The 25,064-nt window shown below is 40.4% G+C and overlaps 1 protein-coding gene, 1 long non-coding RNA gene and 1 pseudogene across 4 annotated transcripts in view; 1 reads left to right on the top strand and 2 right to left on the bottom strand.

Moving 5' to 3' along the window:
- The window catches only part of GNAQ (G protein subunit alpha q), a 326,720-nt gene that overhangs the window by 271,960 nt on the left and 29,696 nt on the right, over nucleotides 1-25,064 (top strand). The window lies entirely within an intron of this gene.
- LOC143673670 (large ribosomal subunit protein eL6 pseudogene) lies at nucleotides 1,569-2,378 on the bottom strand (annotated as a pseudogene).
- LOC143673672 (uncharacterized) lies at nucleotides 11,389-24,477 on the bottom strand. The gene is made up of 3 exons (XR_013170506.1): nucleotides 24,122-24,477; nucleotides 16,607-16,871; nucleotides 11,389-11,949 (listed from the first exon to the last, which is right to left on the bottom strand). It is a non-coding gene; the product is annotated as an uncharacterized LOC143673672 (long non-coding RNA).

Here is a 25,064-nt window from a genome sequence, read left to right as displayed (position 1 = left end):
CTTCATTTCACCTGATGCATTAGTATTAATTCTCTTAAACACACACCCACACACAAAACACGAAGCATGCTCTTTCTGATTCATTTGAAGCATGTTACTACGTACTGTAATTTGCAGCTGATTCGCTGCCTTACTTCCCCACTGGTGCCTGGCTGATGTGCCCCGTGAGGTCACTCAAAAACTAGTCATTGATTTTGTGGCAGGCCAGACTTATAGCTTCATGTATGCCTCTTTTCTCCCCATCCCCTTACTGCCCCCACATCCCTTAAATAGGCTGTCAACTTACTAGAAGGAAGAGACAGCATGGAATTTTACAGGGCTTGCACACACTTGGGTTATGTATTCATTAAACTGAGTTTCTAACATAGGAGCATTCCCTTTTCACATGCTGATGCTTCCTACTCTTTCCATTCTTTGAGTTGCCCATTGAACTGGGGATAATGGGTAGAGACGTGCATGTGTGCGCGTGTGCGCGCACACACACACATCACTCCTCTCCCCCCCCCAAAAAAAACATTGTTTTAATTAAAAACTGTGGAAGAAGCAGGTGAAAAATTGTTTTATTTTTCATAACATGAAAAACAAAAGTCTTAAACAATTTTATCTTTGCTTTGTGATTAAATGTCCAGATTGACCAATACTCTAAGTTCCTTTGACACAGATATAAACTGCCTAAGTTACCTACCATTACATAACAAAGTACCACAAGCTGGGTGGCTTAGAACAGCAGTAGGTCTTGTCTCACAGTTGTGGAGTCCGAAGTCTAACATTTTGGGGGGGACTCCTTCCTTGACTCATCCTAGCTTCTGGTGGTTTGCTACTATGCTGGCTTAGAGCCATGTACCCCCCCCCCCCAAATATGTTCTTTATCTTACTCCATTCCTGTGGATATGAGCCCATTGTAAATAGGACCTTTTAATGAGTTTGACCCAGCTGATCAGGTATGACCCAGCTAATCAGCTTGGATTTTATAAGCAGAATAAAATTCCGAGAGAGAGAGAGAGAATCACTGGGAGTAGCCAGAAGCTGGAAGTCAATGAAACTGAGAAGAGAAAGAAGACGCTGCAGTGTGCATTGCCATGTGACAGAAAAGCCTTCAAGGAACCTGAAAGATTGCCAGCCAGCCAGAAGATGTTGACCCCAAGAGGAAGCAAATCTTCTAGCCTCTGAAACCATGAGCCAATAAATTCCAGTTAAGCCAACCCATTGTATTGTATTTGTTTTAGCAGCTGGGAAACTGAAACAGTTGGCAACCCTTCGGCTTCAATCTCTGCTTTAGATATCACATGACATTCTCTCCTGCATCAGTCTGTCTTCTCCCCTTCTTATGTGGGCCCTAGTCCCATTGAACCGGGACTGTTACCAGATTTTGGCATCCAAGGTTCTTGGCTGGGCTGTAAGAAAAAATTCAGAGGCACAGTACAGATAGAACAAGTAGGTAAGAAATTTATTAAGTACACATGCAGAGAAAGGAACAAGTAAAGAAAGATGGAGGGTGAGAGGCAATAGGCAATGGGGGCCCTTTTTTTTTTTAATGTATCAGTTATTTAATTAGGTTCTTTGCAAGTTTAGAACACCAGTTTGTGAAGACAAGCTCCATTTGTGAGGGAAAACACAGAACACAGGTAGCCTTGGAGCTGCGGAACAGCTCTGACAGTTGACATACATTGTGAGTCTACAGTTTTCTGATCAGCCTTGTGCTGCTCTGTAAGCTCATGTTTCTTTTTCCTGTGTCAGAGATCTCACTTTCATGGTATCTGGGCTTATGGCAGCTTCTTCTTTTTGAAGGAAGTATCAGTGAGATGTTTTGGAATTTTCATACCGCTTATGTCAATTTTGGTGGAGGTGACAGTGACAGATTTCTGGGGTGTCCTATGCAGACATGGGTCCAGTAGCAAGCCACTGCTTAGCTGCTCTGTTGCCCCTTGGTGACCAGTGAGGGTGATAAGAATGGTTCAGGAGTGATTAGGACACAGCTTTCTCAGATGCTGACTGAAGGGTATCTTGCCATGGCTCACCAGCTTCTGAGGCACATCTTCAGTAGGATCACATCGGCATTTTGCAAAGTTTAACCGCTCAGGTACCTCCATTTTTGTCAGTACTAGCCTGTTTTGTGACAGTAGCAAGAAGCTTCTTTTTCTTTACAGTCCTGGAATTAGCTGCTGAATACTTCTTCTTATACATGGCCTTTCTGGAATACATTGCAGATCAGTATTATCTGCCAATTCCTCTGCCCAAGACCGGGTTTTGGCTATAGTAAGGCTTCCCCTTCTTGGGCTTTTTGGTCCTCAGGATTTCCTTCTTAACCTTGCCACTGGCATCAGCTTCTTGGCTTCAGGTTTCTCCCCCACAGGCTTCTCAGCCTTTTTACCCACCATCTTGCAAGATGGTAAAGAGTGGGTCATTGGCTTTTATAGATTAGCTTTACTCATTCTCCCTCCCCTTCCTTGTTCTGGGCTCTTTCTTCTACCTTCCCCTCTCCCCAGGGCGGTGCCTGGTGGTAGACAGTACACTTGGGTGGCCCTTTGCTTCCACCTTTCCCCTCAGATGGCTCACTCAGGTGGAGGTCCTTTGGCGGCTGCTGCTGTGTGTTTACCATAAGTGAGTAGACCCCGAGCAGCATGTCTGTGCCAGACCGCATTTTGTGCATGCTGACCTTGATTAACCATTCTCATTCCTGGGCTTCTTCACGGTTCTCTCTCCCACCATCTCCCTTTCCTAGCCTGCCTCAGAACTACCCTAATCCCATTTAGTCTCATCTTAACTAATGACATCTTCAGAGACCCTACTTCCAGATAAGGTCACATTCACAGGACCAGGGGTTAGAACTTGAGCATGTCTTTTTAGGAGCCACAATTCATCCCGTAACCAGTACATATATAAACTGTTAATTTGTTTGTGTTAATTTAGCATACACAGAATGACCAGTGGTTTGTGCTGTCTGGTTCCTCTCCTCCTGAGTACGAAGACCTGAAATCTTGTTCTGGGACTTGTCCTAAAAGGAAAGACTCCTAAAATGTTGGAGCTGCAATTTAGGGCAGTCTGAGCCATCGCCCATTCATGGGTTGGAATTTCAGATGCTAGCTCACGTACAAGTAGAGCTGCTTCCAAAGGGAAAGACAGTAATGAAAAACCCCAGGGCAAGCAGGATCTTTTCTGACAAAGGCCTTTTTGTTGACACTGATAATAAGTTCCCTGTTTTTGAGTCTAGCAGGCTCTAGTCTCTGGTTTCGGTTGAAATTCTCTTTTTTGGGTCTTGGAATGGGAAGTGAAACAAATGTTTACCTGCCTTTCCACAAATCCTCTAGGCACTGGGCACATTATAAATGAACTAAATTCTAATTGGGTAAAAATTATTCTGTTCATTGTTAGACAGTCAGTGAATGTTCATGATTGGATATTGTCTTCCTCTCATCTTCAGAGGATGCCATTTTAGAAACAAGATAAACTGTAAACTAATTCTTGAGTGATACCTACAACTTTAACAGTAAAATTAATTTAGAGGTTCTTAATATTTCAGACCACATGCCAAATTCCAAAACTAACTTGAAATTTCTCAAATTGTGTCAATCATTTTGCTGATTATTCTGTCCCATTAACCCATATCCATTATCTTGAAACTAGTACTTGTTCCTGTTTCTCTACACAAATGCACAATTTCCATTAAGATTCTGTTTCTTTATTTTTTATACTAAAAGAAAAGGATAATTCTACTTGGAATCTGTGTTCTTTTATTAAGTGGGTATCATGGTCTGTGTAGATAAGAAACACATACATTCGTATCTAATCTTTCAGCTTGAGACAGAGGTATGAATGCTGAGAGGAATTTGCAATTTCCATTTCTTTCCTCTAGCAATTGTGCCTCTTCCTATGTTGTTCAGCCAGTTTGTTCTTATAATATTTGCTTTTGCTGTTTAATTTAGGGTGCCTGTCCAGAGGGACTCAAGGAGCAGAAGCTTTCTTCACTCTGCCTCCTGGGGCACACAAGACTTTGTTTTATTAGTGTGCATATCACCTCTTCACTTTTTTGCCATCTTATTTCAATTTGTGTAGAATGGCAGAGACTGTTATCAGAGTCAGCTTATTAAGAATTTACTGTCAAGTCACAGACTCCACTTAGAACATTATTAGACCCATACAGTAATGTTACTCGGGGAGAAGTCTTTACGATGCCAATGCCAGGGGTTTCAGAGTGATCGGAGCATCTCCAGTATCCCCATCCAATAGTACCGATAAATTAAGTCCCCCACAGCCTTCAAAATCCACCACGTAGGTTTAGGAAGAGGTTTAGCTATATTGAAGTAGAAACTATAGAAGAGCTAATTTCTTAATCTAAAGTCAAAGGAGAGGACATTACTTCAGAAAACATTTCTCAAAATAAAGGGATGCATCAAAGAAAAAGTATTTTATTTGCCAATAACTTACAGTGTAACTAAGGATGTGCTATGTGGATCGTGGGGCGGGGAAGGGGAAACCTTTGAACCCATGTCTTCTAGTTCCAAGCCCATGTTTTCTCCACAGCACGTTTCTCAAATACTAAGGTGAAGTGGGGATGCTCTCACCTCTGAGTTGAATGTTTCATGGCAGAAAATTCCAAGACTAAGTGAATATTTGTTGAGCATCTGTCCTGAGCTAGGCACGGGAGGGAAATTTGTCAGATCATCTAGTTCAATTCCCTGTTACAGTTGAGGAAATTGAGGCCTGAAAGCTCTATCCAGGATTAATCAAAGTTAGCTTCCCATTAGCAGTTTTAGTTAGAAGTGCTTTGAATTCTAAAGAGTCAGCTTTGCACATTAAAGTTCACACTGCAGCCAGACTCAGTGGATTCAAATCCCAGACCAGCCAATTTCTAGCTCTTTGGCAATAGGGAAATTCTCAGGGCCTCAGTTTATTCAGCTGTAAATAGTGATAACAATGGTACTTACTTCAGAGGGTTGTTGGAATTATTGTTAAGGATTTGATGAGTTAATAGATGTAAAGTATTTAGGACAGTCCCTGACACAGTAAAATGACACATGGAAAAAGTAATTATAATAATTGTGAAGATGATGATTCCTAATCCAGAAGTCTAAAAATATTCCTTTTTGGAAGTGTACTACTTACTTGAGTTTCAGACCATAAAAGCTACAACCCCAAAGCATGAAACTCTATAAATTCCTACATTTGAAGGATTAGGGCAATTCCCTGATATTTAAGTCTTGATAAAGTGTCGGGATCGATAAAGTGAGAGGATATAAAGACATAAAGATGGTGAAAAGTTTTGCATATGAAATCCTGTTAAAACAGGCCAGTTGAAATTGTCTTCTAAGCATCTTTATCTTTAAAAACGAAATTGCTTTTTATATATCACTTCTTATTTTATCACATTGCACTGGGAACTTGTAGAAATCTGACAAGAGTTGCTCATATCATTTGCACTTTTGTGCACTTTATCTTATATCCTGGCTCGTACTGTCTTCTAATAGTTTCATTGCAGATCTGAATTCCTTCCTGAGATTATAAACTTCTTGGTGAGAACAGCTTACCTATCGGCAGAGCAACTGACCCACGTGTATGGAATGCTGGAGAGCAGTGGTACACAAGCCAGATGGGCACCATAATCCCAGGAGATATTTGCCAGTAATGTCTGGAGACGTGTTTGGTTGTCATTGTTGGAGGAATGCTGCCAGCATCTAGTGGGTAGAGGCCAGGGATGCTGCAGCTTCCTACAATGCACAAGGCAGTCGCTGCCACAAAGAATTATAAGGCCCAAAATGTCACTAGTGCCGAGGCTGAGAAGCCCTACTTTAGAGGAACTCAGAGGCCATTATTCCCTACCCCCAGTACTTCCCCTTTGCCAGCGCATTGACATCAAGAATTTTGAAGTTAAGGGGTGCATGCTTTTGGGTGATGACAGACCCTATTAAAATGCCAATAAGCATCAAGTCCTCCCCGACACCCTTGCATATTAGGGTAAATTAGGTTGTCCAGTACCTCTTTCCAAAGGAAGAGCAAAAGCAGAGAGTGGAGGGAAAGGCATTGGAAAGTGCTCGCTGAAAACCTAAAATTCATGCATAAGTTTTGCAAAAGACAACCGTATCTTTTGTAGTCTCCAGAAAGGCCACCAGGCAGCCACCTTGTGGGAAACAAGAGCGAAGGGCATTCTCTCAGAGCCAGCGATTCTTCATAGCCAGCCCTTTCCCCACAGGCACATGCAGCTCTAGCTGTCACTAGTTGACACCCGCACTTTGGCTGCACTTTACCGTGGCAAAGCCGCATAGCCGGTGCTCCAGGCATCTGAACATTGTCTCATCTGCCTCTGGCGCTGAGCCCAGCCTGGAACTCAGTGAACGTTTTTTCATGTTAAGCATATTTCTGCTTCTGAGTCAAACTCAAAGAAAATCAGAAACAATTTAAGTCCCATCAAATGTGCATAATTTATCAGTCGAAAATCTCAAGGGATAAAGGTGTTTATTTTCTTTCTCCTGGGTTCTTAAGGGTACACATTTCCCTTTTGAAGATTTTTCAACTGTTCCCAAGAACAATTCACTCTTTCCAGTATGTATTTTATCAACTAGCCATGTGTTATATATAAACTGTAAACCACTCAAAAGAATGAGGGGAAGATACAATTTTTAAGGAAATAGTCTTTCCTCCTCTAAAAACAGAATTCATTTGCCACCTCACAGTGCTAGCCATTTTTTGAAGGCATTATTTTTCTAGCATACCAGTAGCACTCACATTAGTAATAAGGAAATAGATCCTCATATGTTGATGATAGTTATTTGGGAGCCCATCCTGAAGTCAAGGAGAATGGGCACTATGACCTGTCCATGTCCTTCCAGCCTTTTGGTTTTGTTGTTGTTGTTTTTTAATAAATGAATATTATTTCCAGCACTTGTGTACACCCGAAGGTTTCCGTACTCTAGACTGTTCAACTCAGCCATGTGTCCACTAGGTGGTGCCCTACTGCAGCCTGAAATATTTGCATGAAGCTGAAGGTGAATTCCCAAGTTGTCCTGACTCGTTTCTTCACAAAAGTACAGTATTTGTGTTAGTTTAGACAAACTAATCACACTGATGGAATGTTAGCAATGAAAGTGAGTGTCCAAACTATTTCAACCATCTTTTTAAGACGGGAGAGGAAACTGAGACCCAGTGAGATTTAGTGGCTTGTCCAAAGTCCTACAGCTTGTTACTGATGAAGCTAGCCCTAGAGGCCAGGGTTTTTTATTCCTAATGTGGCTTTTAAGCTGATTTCCCAGGTTGCCACTGCTTAATTAACAAGTCTTTCCAGGGAATCAAAGAGTAGGTTACAGCCCAGGTCAGCATAGTTTTACCCACAAATAATGGTAATTATAAATGTGGGAGCATATCGTGCTTGGAAAACGATCCTTGGACTACAGTTTAGGAAAACAAAGTTCCACTAGCTTATCTGTTAAACTTGGAAAATCACTTAATGATATCCAAGTCTCGGTCTCCTGATCTTTAAAAGATTGAATTAAATCTGAACAAATGATCCTCCGGGTTCTTCCATCTCTCTAATATGTAAAATTGAGTCCTTAGCACTGAAAGCCTGGAATTTTCCTGACTTCATCTTACGTTCTTGGTTTGGGCCATAGCGTGGCATTTGTTTTTCAACCATAAAATGAGTGGAAATTCCTTTCAACCCTTTCTCATGGCATTGGATAAAATCTGCGCACCAGCTAACCATTTTTTAAACTTTTTAAAAACTTTTTGCAACTTTCACTACTATTGGTACTACACAGCACCAATAATACATAACCCTGCAATTAAAACAGTTACTAACAAAATATGCCTATTTTATAGCAATGTATTGCAGAAAATACAAAAATAGCACTTATGTGGAATATTTATATAGAGCTTCCCAGAGCAGCTTGCAATGCTCAAGGCTGCTAATCATTTACAGATTTTCACACACACTTTCTCACCTGTCTTTTCCCTAAGTAAATTGCCTCTGCATTACCACTGTGCTTTGCCTCTCGCTCCATGTCTGTCTGTTTACAGAATCATCCTACCAGACAGGACATATTCGACTCTGTGTTTGTACAGCTCAGTAATGTTCAGAGTAACAGTTTTTATTTACCCTCATAATGAATGTAAATGATATCTCTTCACATTTGATCTATCCCAGTGTAGTAATCCCTCACCGAAGTTACCTTCATGAAAAATACAGCAGTTATTTTTTCACAGGAAACAGAGGTTGGGGGAGGGGGACTATTTAAATGGCTTTGCACATATAACATTAATATCACAGCAAATGATCATTCCAGAAGGCAAAGCGATGCTCCTTTTCACAGATTACCTTAATCGATAAAAAATGGCTGCAGCCTTGAGCTTTGTAAAGCTCAAAGATTTTTAAAATTTCCCAACCAAGCCCCTGTTTCTCTGGCATTAGCATTTCCTTTGTTTTATTCTTCCAAAGATTAACGAAAACGTCTGTTTTATGGTCTGGCCTTTTCAGAAGTTATCCTAGGTCCCCTATTGAAGGGGGAGAGGATCATAAATTGATGCAGTCTCTGCACCCTTCCTTAAACTTGCCCACATGGTCTGCAGGAAGGGACGTTGTAATTATAGCTGCATTTTGCAGTTGTTGATTAAGGGATCCAAACTGAACTTGGGTTTTTAAATGGTTGACAAATAAGTAGAAAAATGTGTTATCTCGGAACTCTCTTTGACAAGGGATTATCCCATTTTGTTTTCTGAGAAATGCCTTATGAGAAGATCATATATCAATTTTGATATGCTCAAATTTATGAAAACTATAGAAAAAGATTTTGGCTTTTTCGTTTTCATTTAACATCCAATTGTTTTCTAATTATTAATTAAAAATTCAAAATATAGTAATTACTAAAATGTTTAAAGATACTGGAAAGCATTCAAACCCAGCTGTTGGAGGGCCTGGGGTCAGGGCAGCCCGAAGACCAGAGGACACATCTGGCCGGGAGTTAGATGTGAATTTTAATTAGGACTTATGGGCAGGAGAAGTTTCTTCCCAAGGAAATGGAAGTCAGCACCCGCAAAGCTGGGAGTCCAGAGAGCGGTTTGTAAGGGTCTAGGACAAAGAAATTTCATAGGCTGTGAGGACAGAGTTTCAGCTGGGGTCTCGTGACACAGGGGTTTGAAAGTTTGTTATCAGCAGTGATCAAGGGAGGAGAGTTTCAATGCCTTTTTTCCAATACCATTTGTACATTCTTTCCTCCTGAGGAGGTCTGATGACTTTTGTATCTGTCCTGGCCATGTGGGTGGCTACGTGCAATGACCTGCTTTTAGTATGGAGGGGGGTCCTGGGTCCCCACAGAGAGCTATAAGGTTTGGTTTTTTTTTTTCTTCTCTTCTTTTTGCACTGTACATAATAACATTAGGTTCAGATCAGTATTAATGATCAGTATTTACATTATATTGTTTTGAATGCCATTTAATATTGATAATATTAATGTATGAAATCTGACGTGTTGATTTTCATTCACATGGGTCTACAGAAGTCTACCAAGAAAGTGTAACTTTAGAGGCTTTTATACATGTCCAAATTGTTTTAGAGCCTAAGGACATTCTGTTGAGTCCGTTTATGTATTTTTATCTGCATATTTATTTTAATGGGCTATTATTAACTCTTTACAAACAAGGTTTGCATTTTAAATTAAACATACAGCAATCTCTTTTGAGAACAATCCTGGAAATCTTTCAGAATGTTAAATATGCACGTACTTTGCCTCAGCAGTTCTACTTATTTGAATACATCTTTACAAAAACTTATGTGGAGAGATGGGAGACACCAGGGGAAAAACTAAACATCTAGAGGACTGATTGGAAAATTATTCAAGCTCTTTAAAAAAAAAAAGGGATCAACATTTGCTGATAGAGAACAATCTCAAAAGCAATCTTTTAAGTGAAAAAAAAGCAAGGTGTCAGTGCATATACTGTGCTTCCATTTATCTAAAAATTACACATAAATATGTATTATATGTCTGTATATAAATGAAAATTTTTCTGAAATGGGGTAAGAGTAAATGGGAGGGTGACATTGGTCTAGAATGGAAGGTTTTTTCTATATTTTTTGATGCTGAAATTTTTTTTACCATGTGCATATAGTACTATTTCATTATGAATGCTAGCAATTAATTTAGTTTAGAAGTTAGTACCTTGATATTTAGTAAGCATTAAAACACAGAGTTGTTGTACATATCATTTGTACCATCCAAATATACATCTACTTTTTAAGTATTGCATTAATGTGTTCAGGGCTTTTAACTTAATTGTTGCATTAACCCTTATATGTTGATTTCTGTGCTGAGTAACCTTAAGGAAAATCATGTAAAAAACACATGCAACCTATATTATAAGAAAGGACAATTTAAGAAAAGAATGAACAGGAGTGAAAATAAAACTTTGAAAGCAATTGCAGGTAAATTTCTTGCATGGTATAGCATCCAGTGAATTAAGGATGGCCCCATAGCTGGTGGGAAATAATCCTTTGTACTTGAGGCTCCCAGGTAAAGTTTTATGTGACTTGGCTTAAAGGTATATAATATACTTGGCTAAGTGGGTAATAAAGAATGATATCATGGGGGTGATTGGTATTTGTATCTTTTAGAATTTTACTTTTGGTTTTTGTGACATATTTGGATTTAGCGGGGCTTCGAAAAAAAGTGTGAAAGCAGTTGGAATGTGTATGCTAATAGCTATGTGTTGGAGAGGAGTTTAAGTTCCTTGGTGGGAGAAACCAAAGAAGGGCTTTCAATGTTATAGAAACTAGATAGCGGACTGTTGAAAGCCGAAGGAATTATTGATATGCCCGTAGGTATTTGTTATACAAGTTAATAATCAAGAAATAGTGGGAGCTCTATGGTGGTATCTGATGGCTTGATAGTAGTGGTAGAAATTTTTATAGTGGGTATTTTCTATACTGGAAAGAATTGGAAACTTGAACCGGTAAGAGCAAATACTGGGCTTTTTCGTAGATATATGTGTGAAAGTCATATTAGCATTTCTCTTCCTAATAGGAAGTATTTATGAGCTAGGGATGTAGGCGGGTGACTTAGTGGGTGTGGGAGTAATGGTAGAAATCTGGGGAGGGATTGTAAACCTGGTAGAAAGATGGTAAGTGTTTGTAGTTCTAGTGAAGAGTAGCTAGAGGAATAGCCAGAAGTGAGAGAAATGACTATCATGATCATCCTTGAAGATGGTTCCTTTGCTGGTTTAAAAAAAAAAAAAAAAGACAGGGAGAGCCATTCTTTGTGGTGCTCTTGGGGATAGATTCTGGTCTGTTAGAAAACAGTTATAACAAATTTTCAACTTGTTGATGTTTTAATCCAAATAGGGCTTAAGTTGAAGGTTCCATTTCACTGGAATAATTTCATGGGAAGTCTTTGCCTTTCCAAAATCTCATAAACTCAGCTTGGTACCTGAACTTTCAAATGTGAACTCAATCCTTTAATTTAAGGCTTTGATCCCTGGTAAATGGCAAAAGCTCCAAGTAGAGATAGTGAGCTGTTATCAGTGTAAATGAAAGCTATGGAGCAGGCTTTGATAAGGGACAGTGAAAGTAAACTTGAGGGAACTGAGAGTGCTGATTAGGGTGGGATTGGATAGGTCCTCTGGGAACAAGAATAGCAATGAATCATAGCATTTAAAGCCAAAAAGGATTTTAGTTACCCTTCTCATTTTACAGATAAGAACATTGGAAGCCCAGAAATGTGAAGGGGAAATGAGGCCACCATTTCTTTCCTAATTCACATTCTTCCTCAGAGATTATGTTAGGGTGAAGTTTAGCTGCTGTAACAAAAGCTCCTGTTGAAAGTACAGTGGCTTAAAAATGCAGACGTTGATTTCTCTTTTAAGGAAGCAGTCCAGTTCAGCAGAGCAGACCTTCAAGTCATCGTTCAGCCATTCCTAGGACATTGTTGTCATGTGGGTGGTTGGAGCCAGGTGGCTGCCACGTCCAGATTCCTGTAAGCGGAAAGCAGAGGAAGGCATGGTGGAGGGATGCCTGATGTTTTACATCACAGGCATAGAAACGCCACCCATCACTTTGTTCGTAGTCTCTTTTCAAGAATTTAGTCTGATGGCCACATGTAACTTGGTCATGTAGTATAACTGGTAAGTCATTTTTGCTGGCTACATTTTTATTGTTTTAGGAAAAGGGGAGAAACCCATTTGGAAGAATGATGGATAGTCTCTGCCTTAGGGGCAGACTGAACTTCAAGTCAGGATACTGTGCAGTTTCAGCTTTTCAGAATCCCACAACCATACATGTGGTTTCTGCTCAGGCTGAAAAGTACCCTGAAGTTTAGTCTTCTAATTTGCCTACTTAGAATGTCTTGGAATGGTCTTTCCTTGTTATCAACTCCTACTGTCCCCTGTTCACCTGAAATCCTGTGCAGGACACTTATAGAACAGAAAGTGTCACTTACTGGCCATAACATGCCAACTGATCAAGACCACATTGGTTGTATCTGCCATCAGGGCTCTCTAATATATCCAAGCCTGGGTGTGGTTATGGCAGAACGAGGGCATCTGCAGCTCAGTAATGCTTTTTTGCTGTTTGCATTGGGATCATTAAAGTAAAATATCTATTATGACTTGGAAACTTGCTTCGAATGTTCAGTGAGATAATATATGTATATAAGACATCCATTTATTGAGTGTACCAGGGACTGTTCTAAATGTTTGGGATACTCTGGCGAGCAAGATAGTGAGCTCCCAGCCCAGTGGAGGGGATATTAAAGTAAGTGGGCAGTTACAGTGCAATATGGCAATAAAGCATTTCCCTAGCAGTGAGGATGGGCGCTCTGGGAACAAAAAGAAAAGGTACCTAACCCCATTTGGGAGGGATCCAGTCCTGGAGAAGGTGTGCCTCAGCTGACACCTAGTAATGGGTAGGTGTTTGCCAGCAAAGAGATTCTAGGCAGAGGTTACCTTGGCAAACTGAGGCTAAATCAAAGGGCCTTCAAAGCCCCACTCTAATGTGACCTCTCCACGCTCCTCCAGTGTTATTTCTCAGTACATTGTGGCACACTTCCTCCACTCATCAGGGCTCGCACAGAGAACGGTTTGCTTTTTAAGAGAATTTTTTTTCTCGACCTTGGCATGTAAAGCTGTGCTGGTTTGAAAGGAAGTATGCCCCCTAGAAAAGCCATGTTTTAATCAACATCTCATTTCATAAAGGTGAAATAATCCCTATTCAATAGTGTATGTTTGAAACTGTAATCAGGTCATCTCCCTGGATGATGTGATTTAGTCAAGAGTGCTTGTTAAATTGGATTAGGTGACGACATGTCTCCACCCATTTGGGTGGGTCTTGATTGGTTTATTGGAGTCCTATAAAAGAGGAAACATTTTGGAGAATGGAGATTCAGAGAGAACCAGAGAAGAATGACATAGCCACAAGAGCCCACAAGCCAGCGACCTTTGGAGATGAAGAAGGAAAACGTCTTCCGGGGAGCTTCATGAAACAGGAAGCCAGGGGAGAAAGCTAGCAGACGCCGTGTTCGCCATGTGCCTTTCCAGCTGAGAGAGAAACCGTGACTGCGTTCACCTTGTGCCTTCTCAGATGAGAGAGAGACCCTGAATTTCATCGGCCTTCTTGAACCAAGGTATCTTTCCCTGGATACCTTTGATTGGACGTTTCTATAGACTTGTTTTAGTTGGGACATTTTCTCGGCCTTAGAACTGTAAACTAGCAACTTATTAAATTCCTCCTTTTAAAAGCCTTTCTGTTTCTGGTATGTTGCATTCCAGCAGCTAGCAAACTAGAACAAAAGCCAATCCTGGTACACAAAGAAGAGGAAGCGATTTTAAGGATACCATCATGACAGGAGTGTTCTGGGAGACTTTCTTTTACTGTTTCAAATCAGGAAATTGTTTCTGCACTTAGTAAATAGACAAAGTAATTTAATATTGATAAATATCCCACTGTCTCTTTAACTTTATTTATATTAGTTTTTCAAAGAAAGATATCCAATGCCTTTTCTTTTGTTTGTGTTTCGCAATAATGGTTTTAGGAAGAGTGCTAAAGAAGCATAAGCACGATCATCAGATAGACACGAAATTGGTATTTCTATAGTTCTCTATAGGGCAAAGAGTAGTTTCACTTACAGCATGAGTTTTGCCTTGAATTATAAGATTGTAGCACCTCTCCCTGTCACCCCATTTATGTCAACACATGCCTGAGTGTTCTAGTTTGCTAGCTGCCGGAATGCAATACACCAGAGATGGATTGGCTTTTAATAAAAGGGGATTTATTTTGTTAGTTCTTCAGAGGAAAGGCAGCTAACTTTCATCTGAGGTTCTTTCTTATGTGGCAAGGCTCAGGGTGATCTCTGCTGGCCTTCTCCCCAGGCCTCTGGGTTCCAACAGCTTTCCCCAGGGTGATTCCTTTCTGCATCGCTAAAGACCTGGGCTGAGCTGCAAGTGCTGAGATGAGGTATGCTGAGCTGCTTGGGCTGTGCTAAATTGAGCTCTCTCATTTAAGCACCAGCCAATTAAATCAAACATCATTCATTGTAGCAGGCATGCCTCCTAGCCGACTGCAGATGTAATCAGCAGCAGGTGAGGTTCACGTACCATTGGCTCATGTCCACAACAACCTGTGAAGGCAACACTAGGTGCCTTCACCTGGCCAAGTTGACACCTGAATCTACCACACTGAGAATCTCTAGGAATTAGATTATTTTTATATAGCTAAATTTGGATCTATTTGATTTTAGGCATCCTTTAATATATGAAAGGTTATCTGCTCTTTAACTAAAGAGACACGTGTAAGTCTTTGCCCTCATCCTTCAGAAGGCAGTGGGGTCACTGACCTCTCCGTGCCCAGAGCACCATTCTGGGTGCTCATGAAAATCTAGAATATTTTAAAGTTGTTGCAAAGTACCAAGGATGAGTTTGAATGACTAACACTAAGAGCATGGGCGTTATAATTGAAATTTTGGAAGATGCCTTTAAAGCAACAGGTGTCAAAGTGAATTGTTTAATGTGCTTTTCTTCAAGGAAAGCCCTTCTTTCTGTTGGCAAACCTTGATAATAAACCGATCTGGAGATGGAAAAAAAAGTGAGTATGACTGATTATTTTTCAAAGAGACCATTTATCATCTTAAACAGAAGAAAATGTCATTACCTATCAGGTTAGACTACCATAAAAGTGAATGCTAAAATGTGTCTTTTCATATCTTACCCTGAAGCCTTTTACCTCATGCCAGCATGTATGAGTGAATTATCACCTTTCAGTAATCATACTGTCCCTGCACCTCAGGTCTGAGCAACGTGGTTAAATTCCCTCCTCCTGCCCATTTATGAAAAATATCCTCAGGGAAGACAGCTAAATTCTCATATAATAAGAACTCTAATTTTGAAATTGCCCTCAATTTAATATCACTTGGGAGGAAATAACACAAAATTTATAGGCAGAATATTCTGTAGACATCCTGTGAGTTTGCAGAAATATTTCTCAGTTAAGGGGTTTCACAGCAGGCATAAACAGTCCAACACAACAAGACAAGGAAATAAAGGGCCGGGGACTAAAGGTTGAGAAAACTGAGTTCTAGTCTTGGCTCCACTAAAAACGCTTTGTGGGTTTTTGAGAGTCTTTTAACCTTTGAACATTGCAGTTTGGTCAGAAGAGATTGGGTCTGGATGAACTCAGTGTACTCTTCCAGCTTTATTCTTTAATGCTTGAGAGAGGGTTTAAAGCACTTGTTTGATTCTATTTAAACTTCTCTCAGCCTGGCAATTAATTCCGTTTATTTAGCAAATATTTATCGAATGCCTGCTCCGCTGCCCAGTGCAAATTATTGCAACATATGAATAAGACCATCCTTAGTCTTTACAGACTCAGAGTCGCTTTCTAACGAGGCTCTAAATGAACCTCCATTCATTGGCACTTGACTTAATCTTAAATTTTTAAAATTTCTACAGTGCCTTTGAATGTTCCTACCATTTTTACTGAGGGGTGACTGTAATTTTGTCTAGACATATCTACATGCTATGTTTATTTTTGTCTCATCTGTTTCACAATTCAGCTGCAAAGAGAAATATTTGCCAGAATGATTAACTTGCAAGTGACTACAGGTTTTAAAATATGAGGTTTTCCTTCCCACTGTGGTCATGATAAGACTTAAAGTCATTTTGTCACCCAATTCACAGGGAAGCTATTTCCGAGTACTCTTTGATGTATGAGGCTATCATACGGCCCTTTCATAGGCACTGGTACCTGGAGTAATCATTTTTCAGGACCGTGGCAGCTCATTTCAAATTCATTTTTACATTTCCCTTGGCACAGCCACAGTTACTTGTTAGAATTAATATGATAGCTTCACTTCTGTGACCGGCTTTTTGTTGTCTTTTGTTTGCTTTGATGCCTTTCTGTTCCTTGCCTCGTTTCTTAGTTATCCTGGCAACAGCCAACAAATTGAAATTACAGGAAGTGAAAGGTCTTCCTTGTTTATTGCTAAGGAGAAAGGAGAGCTGTTGACCGAGATATAGATTCTAACTCTCAGTCACCACAGGGTGGCAGTATTTCTTTAGCAAAGTTACAGCTATCTACACCCTTTTATCTCCAGCCCACCTTCCCCCCTCCCCCCTCCCCAATTATAAAATTTCTACCTACCTTTAGGCAAACCTGGTATGTCTTTTTCTTTCCTGGGTCTTAAGAAACAGACTCAATTGTTTTAAGAGATTGCATGTAAGTTTCTTGAGCAGAGATTACAGCATCTGTTTGTTCGTTTTACTGGTTACATGTCAGGTTCACCTCGATTTAGTCCTTAGATTTCTTTCTGGCCCACATCTTCCATCAGGGAAGCCACTCACCCCACTAGAGAATATTTCTGTTCTTTTGGCATTATCTCCACAGAACACGTAAAATTATTGCAGACCTTAGAAAGGAAAGAACACAAAGAAGGCTGGGCAGTCATGTCCAAAATCAGATGTTAGACAGAGGTTTAGAGGAAGAGGTAGATTATTATTTCTGCTTCCCTTGCCTGGAATAGCAGTAAAAGCAGACATCCAATGGCACTTTTCATTACCTGTGTCTGCTAAACAGGATTCCACTTCTTTACATGATGGAATGTGGTTTGGAGTATAAAGGGGAAAGAAGTTGTAAAGGAATACATCAAAAGAGAGAAACTTGGAAAGAGCAACGCAGTTAGGCCACCGTTGATTAGACTCATGAATCAGTATGTGTTTAAGTCACTTTCGGGTACCGTTATCTCCTCTGTTTTAGATAAATGCCCATTTCACCCTTGTTCAAACTGTTCATTTATCCAATAAAAAGTTACTGATCGCCTGTCAAGGCAAGGGTGTTGGCAGGGTATGGAAATAAATAATTACGATCTTTACTCAAGAAGCCCACAATCAATCAGGGTTAACAGACCATTTACATAAATGAAAAGTCAAGGGGGATTTTAAGTTCTCAAGAGTGATGTTCAGTCATACAGATTTCAGCGCAGGGAGAGATTTTTGTCTAGCTTAGATGATTAGGGAGGCTTCAAGAAAGAGGTCTAGAACTGAAGTAGGCCGGATTTCAAACGAGGGAGTTGAGGGTTAAGGATATTCTGATGAGCAAATGGTGGAAATAAAGGCATAAAGCCAGAAAATACAGGCATATCCAGGGAAGGTTGAGCTGTTCCATTGGGCGGGAGAGTAGGTGGCGTGGGGTCAGCCTCTGTTATACCGTCTCGCAAATGCCTCTCATTGACTCATATTATTTCTTCTTCAAAGCTAGGTCATGATGATAAGGATTATTTGAAGATATATTAGATGTGGCTAATCAAATATTCTTTTCCAAACAGCGTATCTACCACAAGATTTCAAAACTGTGTGTTCATTTGGCTATGGAGGGTTTTTTAGTTCAGTCTTGCAAACTATTGCTACTGTAGTATGATTGAGGAGGAAACCATCTAAAGTAGTGAAGAAATGCAGAATTTCCACAGTGTTAACAAAAGAGGTTGGAACAGCATAGGAAAAAGAGAATGGAATTAAATAGAATGGAGTCCGTTCCATATTATAAAGAAAAATACTCTTTCTTGAAACTTTAGTTTTAGCTTTGTCTGTCTGCATGTGTGTGCTTCTGGTGTGAATATACCGGGTTGCTGTATCAACAGCTTCTTACTTTTGGTTGTAATCAATAAAGTTTGGAATCATTATTTTAGAGAAATGCCAATTTATTTCTCTCAACTATGTACAATAAGTGGCTGTTGGCCTGGAAGATATGTTTAAGTCCTAATATCAGTGACAAGATAGGTATGTACTTAGCATATCATTTATGTAAATAAATGTTTCTAAATGTTTCAAAATTCCTCATCTGAAACTTGTTCCCATACATATACATTCCTGAGACACATAAACAAAGAGAAAAGCAAGGATGAGCTGTACCTACTAACATATTTAAAGCTTTTTGTCTGCATCCTCTGAAAGTAAAAGTCCTGTTTCCTGGTTAGGGGTTATAACAAGGGATAAAATGGGGTGAATGCCCAGAATCCCTCATTTTGGGATGTTCTAATCGGCATCATCTCATTGTTTCTGTACAGTCAGACCTCCCCCATCACGTGGGACTGATAGCAATCGCATGTTTTGACTGGGCTTCAAGCAAGAAGGAAGCCTAGGCAGCTAGGGAAAGGAGAGAAAAGGAGTGGGACCCTGAGGACAGAGTGGAGAGTGAAGAAAACACCCCTCCCAAATGCTGAGGCTGAGAACATGGAGAATGGAGATGGGACTCGAGGAATACTTGAAGCTAGGAATATCAGATACGGTCAGCAATTGGAAATCTGTCAGAAGCCAGGCTCTACACAAAAAACATGCCTTTCCCTGAGACATGCTGCTTAACGTGTCTGCAGCCTACCCCAGGGATTCCCTCCATCCTGTGCTCAGCTTTTTTATACTTGTGGACTCTGATTGCGACAGCACTGAGGAGCAGCTTTGTGACAGCCAGCAAGGTATGCAGATCATCTGGAACTCTTTCTCCCCCCTCAGTGGCCTTAACAATATCCCTTATTAACACTTGTCATGAGCTCGCTGTGCCACTGACTTCCAGATCCTTTTTGACAAGCGTGGTTGACGATTGCTCTTGAGAACCAGAGAAATCTAGTCATTTCAGCAACAAAGGGTTAAGTAATTTTCCTCTTACTCAGTGCTTTCAAAAGACTCCCCTCGCCCCACCCCAGCCCTAGAGTCATGAATTTTACTACTTAGTGTACTAAGCAAGGCTGTTGTTTGAAACCCACTCTCCCGTCACCCTCCACAAATTGTCTTAATGGGAGGCCATTTATGCCCCACATTTAGTGCAGGGCTCACTTACAGGCATCAGGCTCCACAAAGCTTTGACACTTGTCCTTAAAAGTTAATTGGGAGTGTCAGGGGGAAGAATAAATATTGGGAACATTTGTTTCCCTTTCACAGAACAGTAGTGAATCCTTTGATCTTTCCAGAGTAAGTTCAGGAGAGCTTCAAAGGTCATTTACTATCCTCTTGCTAGGTTTTAGATTTTCATCACCTCGAAGTGAAAGCTTTTTATAAAGATACTGTTTACAGTGCAATAAAGGCAGTGCAACAGTGGCTCAGTGGCAGAGTTCTCGGCTGCCATGCCGAAGACTCGGGTTTGATTCCCGGTGCCTGCCCATGCAAAAAATAAAATCAAGTGCAATGAGATGTAGATTTAATAAAAAGGTGAATATTAAAGTAATGCATTTAAAAATAACCAAAAGTATTTATTCTATTAGTATTTTTTTGACTAGATTATAGTTCTTCTTAAAATGTTAGATAAATGGGCTTCTGGACAAGAAAACTAGAGTGACAGGTGAAATGACTTCCCAAGAAGAGACTATTTCTCCTGACTACCCATTTCTACCGTACATTGCCCTGTTTGATGAAATATGAGGACTGTCCACCCAGCATCTTAAACAGATGAAGAAGGAAAACGCCTCCTGGGGAGCTTCATGAAACCAGAAGCCAGGAGAGAAAGCTAGCAGATGACGCCATGTGCCCTTCCAGCCGAGAGAGAAGCCCTGACTGTGTTCACCATGTGCTTTCTCACTTGAGAGAGAAACCCTGAACTTCATCGACCTTCTTGAACCAAGGTATCTTTCCGTGGATGCCTTTGATTGGGCATTTCTATAGACTTGTTGTGATTGGGATATTTCCTTGGCCTTAGAACTGTAAACTAGCAACTCATTAAATTCCCCCTATTAAAAGCCATTCTGTTTCTGGTATATTGCATTCCAGCAGCTAGCAAACTAGAACAGATTTTGGTACCAGAAAGTGGGGTGCTGCTGCTGCAGTTTGCAAATACCAAACATGTTGGAATGGCTTTTTAAATGGATAAGGGGAAGATACTCAAGAGTTGAGTAGCTTGATAGAGAAGGCCTAGAATGCTTTGAAGAGAGTGTTGGTAGAGATGTGGACTCTGAATGTAGCTCTAATGAGGCCTTAGACAGAAATGAGGCATGTGTTATTGCAAACTGGAAGAAAGGTGATCCTTGTTTTAAAATGGCAGATAATCTGGCAAAATTGACTAGTGGCTTTGGCTGGAAGGCAGATTTTAAAAGCCATGGACTTGGATATTTAACAGAGGAGATCTCCAAATTAAATGTGGAACGTGCAGCCTGGTTTCTCCTTGCGCTTATAGTGAAATGCGACAGGAGAGAGATAAGCTCAAAACTGAACTCTTGGGTACAAAGAAACCAGAAATTGATGTCCTAGAAAATCCTGGGCCTAGAGAAAGGGAGACCCCAGAGTATAGTGCCCTGTGTGTGGATTTGAACAAATGTGGAACCAGTCAACCATCTCAGAGAAAGCCAGGATTGGGCATGGAGTTATCCAGGAAGGATCTGTGGAAACTCCTTATATCTGATGGGCATGATCCAAGGCTACTGCATAGAAAGCCGACGTGAGTGCTGTGGGACCTGTATAAACAGAGCCGCTGCCCATCTGGACTGGGGGGTTCAGAGAAGGGACACATTGGAGGAAAAACAACTTCAGAGGCAAAACCATGGAGGCTGAGTTCTGAAGTCAGGAAGCCTCGGGCCAGGAGAGTGGACCCACCCAAGCCTGTGGAGAGGGTGAGTTTGCCCCAAAGGCAGAGAATGGGCCTTCCACCTGGTTGCAGTGGAAGAGTCACGCCGCCTCAGGCCTTGGAGAAGGTGAAGCACATTCCTTGGGGTTTGGGGAGAGCCTGGCTGCCACCACATGGAGGGGTTGAGCGTGTGCTCCAGAGATGGCAGAGAGCCCGGGTGCAGCCCCAAAGCTTGGAGAGGGTGGAACCTAGAAAAAGGTGGTCTCCCCAATATCCTCCAAGGTGGTATTCGGAGAGAGGCAGGCCTCTGCGTACGCATTTGGAAAGGGTGGGACTGCCCTTTCTAAAGCCCTGAGGGTAAATGATTCTCAGACTTTGAAATCTAATGGACTTTGCCCTGCAGGTTTTCGAAACTGCATGGGTCTGGTGATCCCTGTGTTCCTTCCTCCCTATGGAAATGTGTATATGTATCCTATGAATGTTCCTCCTTTGTATGTTGGCAGCAAATAACTTGTTATGAGTTTTCAAAGGTCCAGAGCAAATGCAGAGAATTTTGCCTTAGGACAGACCATGCCTGCAACTGAATTGATGAGATTTTATACTGTCCCTAATTTTGTACTTCATTGTATTGCTACTGAAAGGTTTAAGGGTTTCTGATATTGTTATGAAATTAATGTATTTTGTATATGGGAAAAACATGTCTTTTTTTTAGGGTCCAGAGGGTGGAATGTGCTGGTTTGAAAGGAAGTATGCCCCCTAAGAAAAGCCATGTTTTAATATAAATCCCATTTAATAAAGGTAGAATAATCCCTATTCAATACTATATATTTGAAACTGTAATGAGATCATCTCCCTGGTTGATGTGATTTAGTCAAGAGTGGTTGTTAAGCTGGATTAGGTGACGACATGTCTCCACCCATTTGAGTGGGTCTTGATTAGTTTCTGAAGTCCTATAAAAGAGGAAACATTTTGAAGAGAGAGATTCAGAGAAAGCAACACTACAAAGCAGAGAGTCCACCAGCCAGCGACCTTTGGAAATGAAGAAGGAAAACGCCTCCCGGGGAGCTTCATAAAACTGGAAGCCAGGAGAGAAAGCTAGCAGATGACACCGTATTTGCCATGTGCCCTTCCAGCCGAGAGAGAAGCCCTGACTGTGTTCGCCATGTGCCTTCTCACTTGAGAGAGAAACCCTGAACTTCATCGGCCTTCTTGAACCAAGGTATCTTTCCCTTGATGCCTTTGATTGGACATTTCTATAGACTTGTTGTAATTGGGACATTTCCTCGGCCTTAGAACTGTAAACTAGAAACTCATTCAATTCCCCTTATTAAAAGCCATTCTGTTTCTGGTATATTGCGTTCCAGCAGCTAGCAAACTAGACCAACTTCCCAAGAAGAGACTATTTCTCCTGACTACCCATTTCTACTGTACATTGCCCTGTTTGATGAAGCATGAGGAATGTCCACCCAGCATCTTAAACTTATTGCTTCTTTTGTATAACACTTTTTTAAAATCATGATCATTTAATATCATCCAATATGATTTAACAGAAAAATCACAAACTTTGTAGCCAGGGAAATCCAAAATTAAGCCTTTGATTTCTTCATCTGTACAGCAAGAGAAACGAATGCTTTGTCTCCCAAGGGTGTGCATATTAATCGAGGTAACATTTAAACCTCCTCGTGCTAGAGGTGACACAGAAACAGCTTTCACACAGGAAGTACGAACTCTAGACGTATTCCTGAGTCAGGAAGGTTTGTTTCTAATTCCTTCTCACCTACCCTTCCTGCTGTTTGAGAGGTGTTGTGGACAGGTACGTGGAGCCTTTGTGTTGCCTTGAGATGCCTAGCGTTTTCCCAGTACAGTACATGATCCACTTCCTTCCATGCATCATCCCATTCTGTACCTGTTCTTCATCAAAATTTAGGGTCCTTGGACCCGTTTTCCAGTTGCCTTGCTAATCTTACGATCTTTATGAAAATGGTAATAACTAAGAGTAGGTTGAAGTCGTGTTTCCAGCTAAAAAAGACTCAACTCAGGACAGTTAGCCTACCCTCTTATAATCTCCTTGACAGTCTTATTTTTTTACTGATCTCTGCTTTTTTTAAGGTGAAGAGTCTGCCCAACAAAGTAGTCAGGGGCACAGAGAGTTGAAAGGCTTTGGTTTTCTGTATGCATCAGCTCTACCCCAGGTGTCCCTCTCAGCAACAGGCTTTTCCCTGGCTACTTTGCCTTTTGATTTTATATTACTTTTTCACTATAAAATAAATATATTAATTTCTTAAAATACATTATCATTTTAATAACCAAGACAACACACATTCATTATTAAACATTCCTCCATAGTCTCTCTTCCTTCCCCATTCCCAAATTTGGGTAACTACTGCCAGCAATCTGGTGTCTATCTTCCCAGAAGATTTTTAATTTTTGGACATGAAACAGGACTTCCTTGTTTTAAAATTTAAAAAATTATTTTTGTAATCAAAGCAGTGGTTTAAAAGTTAAAATAGCAAAGTATTTAACAAAAAATTCCTTGATCACTCCCCTAACCCCATCTTGACAGCCAGAGGCAGTACTCTCCACGCCTCTCAACTCTTTTTTTTTTTTTTTTTTGTGGGCAGGCACTGGGAATCAAACCCGGGTTTCTGGCATCCTCTCAACCCTTAAATCTGGGTTTCTGTTATTTCCTGCATAGCTCTAAACACTGTGTTTATACCAGAGTTTCTTGACTTGTCGAGTGTGTTTGTCCTTCTACTGTGGTGATAAGTAAGAATCCCACTTTCTAGTACTCCCCACTCCATTTCCCCTTCCCCCGTCCTTAATTACATCACGGTTTTTGGATAATTCAGTATTTACAGTATAATGATAAATAAGTATTATTCACTGATGAACTAAATAGTCAACTGTGATCTTACTTGATATATTAGTCAAATTTTCCCCTACTGGAGTTCAACCTGGCCTCACGTTTTTCAGTTGCTTTGTTTTCTGTGTATCTCTAGCTGACTCCTAATTCATCAACAGATCTGTGAAATCTTTCCAACATATCAGATAATAGATCAGTTCCTTTTTTTTTCTCCTTTTTTTCTCCTCACACCCCCTCCCACCCTCCTCACTCACCCATCCAAGTGAAGATCTCCCTCTGGAATGCTTTGTCTCCCTTTTCTCACAGGAACTGGTTGTTCTATTGGATCTTCCATAGTTGTCCTCTTGGGACCTTGCTTTACCATCATCCTGGGAGTTCAGTTAACTTCTTTCCTGTATTGAGTTTTTTTCCTTCTGGATCCTGTGTTAATTTCATTCTTGGTGTAGTCCCTTATTTTACAGGGGAATATCCTCCTATAGCTTTCTGAGTACAGTTACAATGGAGATAGTTTTTTAAGTCCATCCATGTCTGAAAATGTCTTTATTCTGCCCTTAAACTTGATTGATATTTTAGATGAGTATAGAATTCTCAGATAGAAACTATTCTGAAATATTGTTCCATTGTCTGTCAGTGTTCCCTTCCAAGAATCCATGGCTCTTCTGATTCCTTATCATTTTTACGGGACCTGTCCTTTATGGAAGGTTTGAGGGTCTTTCCTTTATCCTAGATATTCTGAAATTTAAAGATGATGTGTTTTGGTGTAGGTCTTTTATTTTTCTTGTCCTTTCTGAGGTCCCTTTAACCTAGGGATTTAATTATGAAAAATTTTAATTTAGTATTAATTTGAGGATTTCCTCCTCTCCATTTTCTCTTTCTACATGAGATAGATGAAAAACTCTCGATTGATTCTTTCATTTTCTGAAATTTTTGCTAATTTTTCATTTATTTTTATTTCCTGACAAATTTCTTAGACTTCGTTTTCCAAACCATCTTTTTTTTTCTTTTAAACTCCATGTGCTCCTTTTAATTTTCTGACTGTTCCCCCTTTTTAAGTCAATATCCTGTTTTTGTTTTGGGGATCCAATATCTTCTCTTGTCCCTGAGGACTTTTTTTGCTTTTAAAAATATTTTCCACTTCCTGCACTAATCTGTTTCTTCTGCTTTCCTCAAAGGTTTGCTGTTCCTTGATATTTTACA

Source organism: Tamandua tetradactyla, chromosome 2, assembly GCF_023851605.1.
Source record: "Tamandua tetradactyla isolate mTamTet1 chromosome 2, mTamTet1.pri, whole genome shotgun sequence".
Classification (NCBI taxonomy): domain Eukaryota; kingdom Metazoa; phylum Chordata; class Mammalia; order Pilosa; family Myrmecophagidae; genus Tamandua; species Tamandua tetradactyla.
The sequence above is the reverse complement of the archived record's forward strand: the minus strand, read 5'-3'. Positions and strand labels throughout refer to the sequence as shown.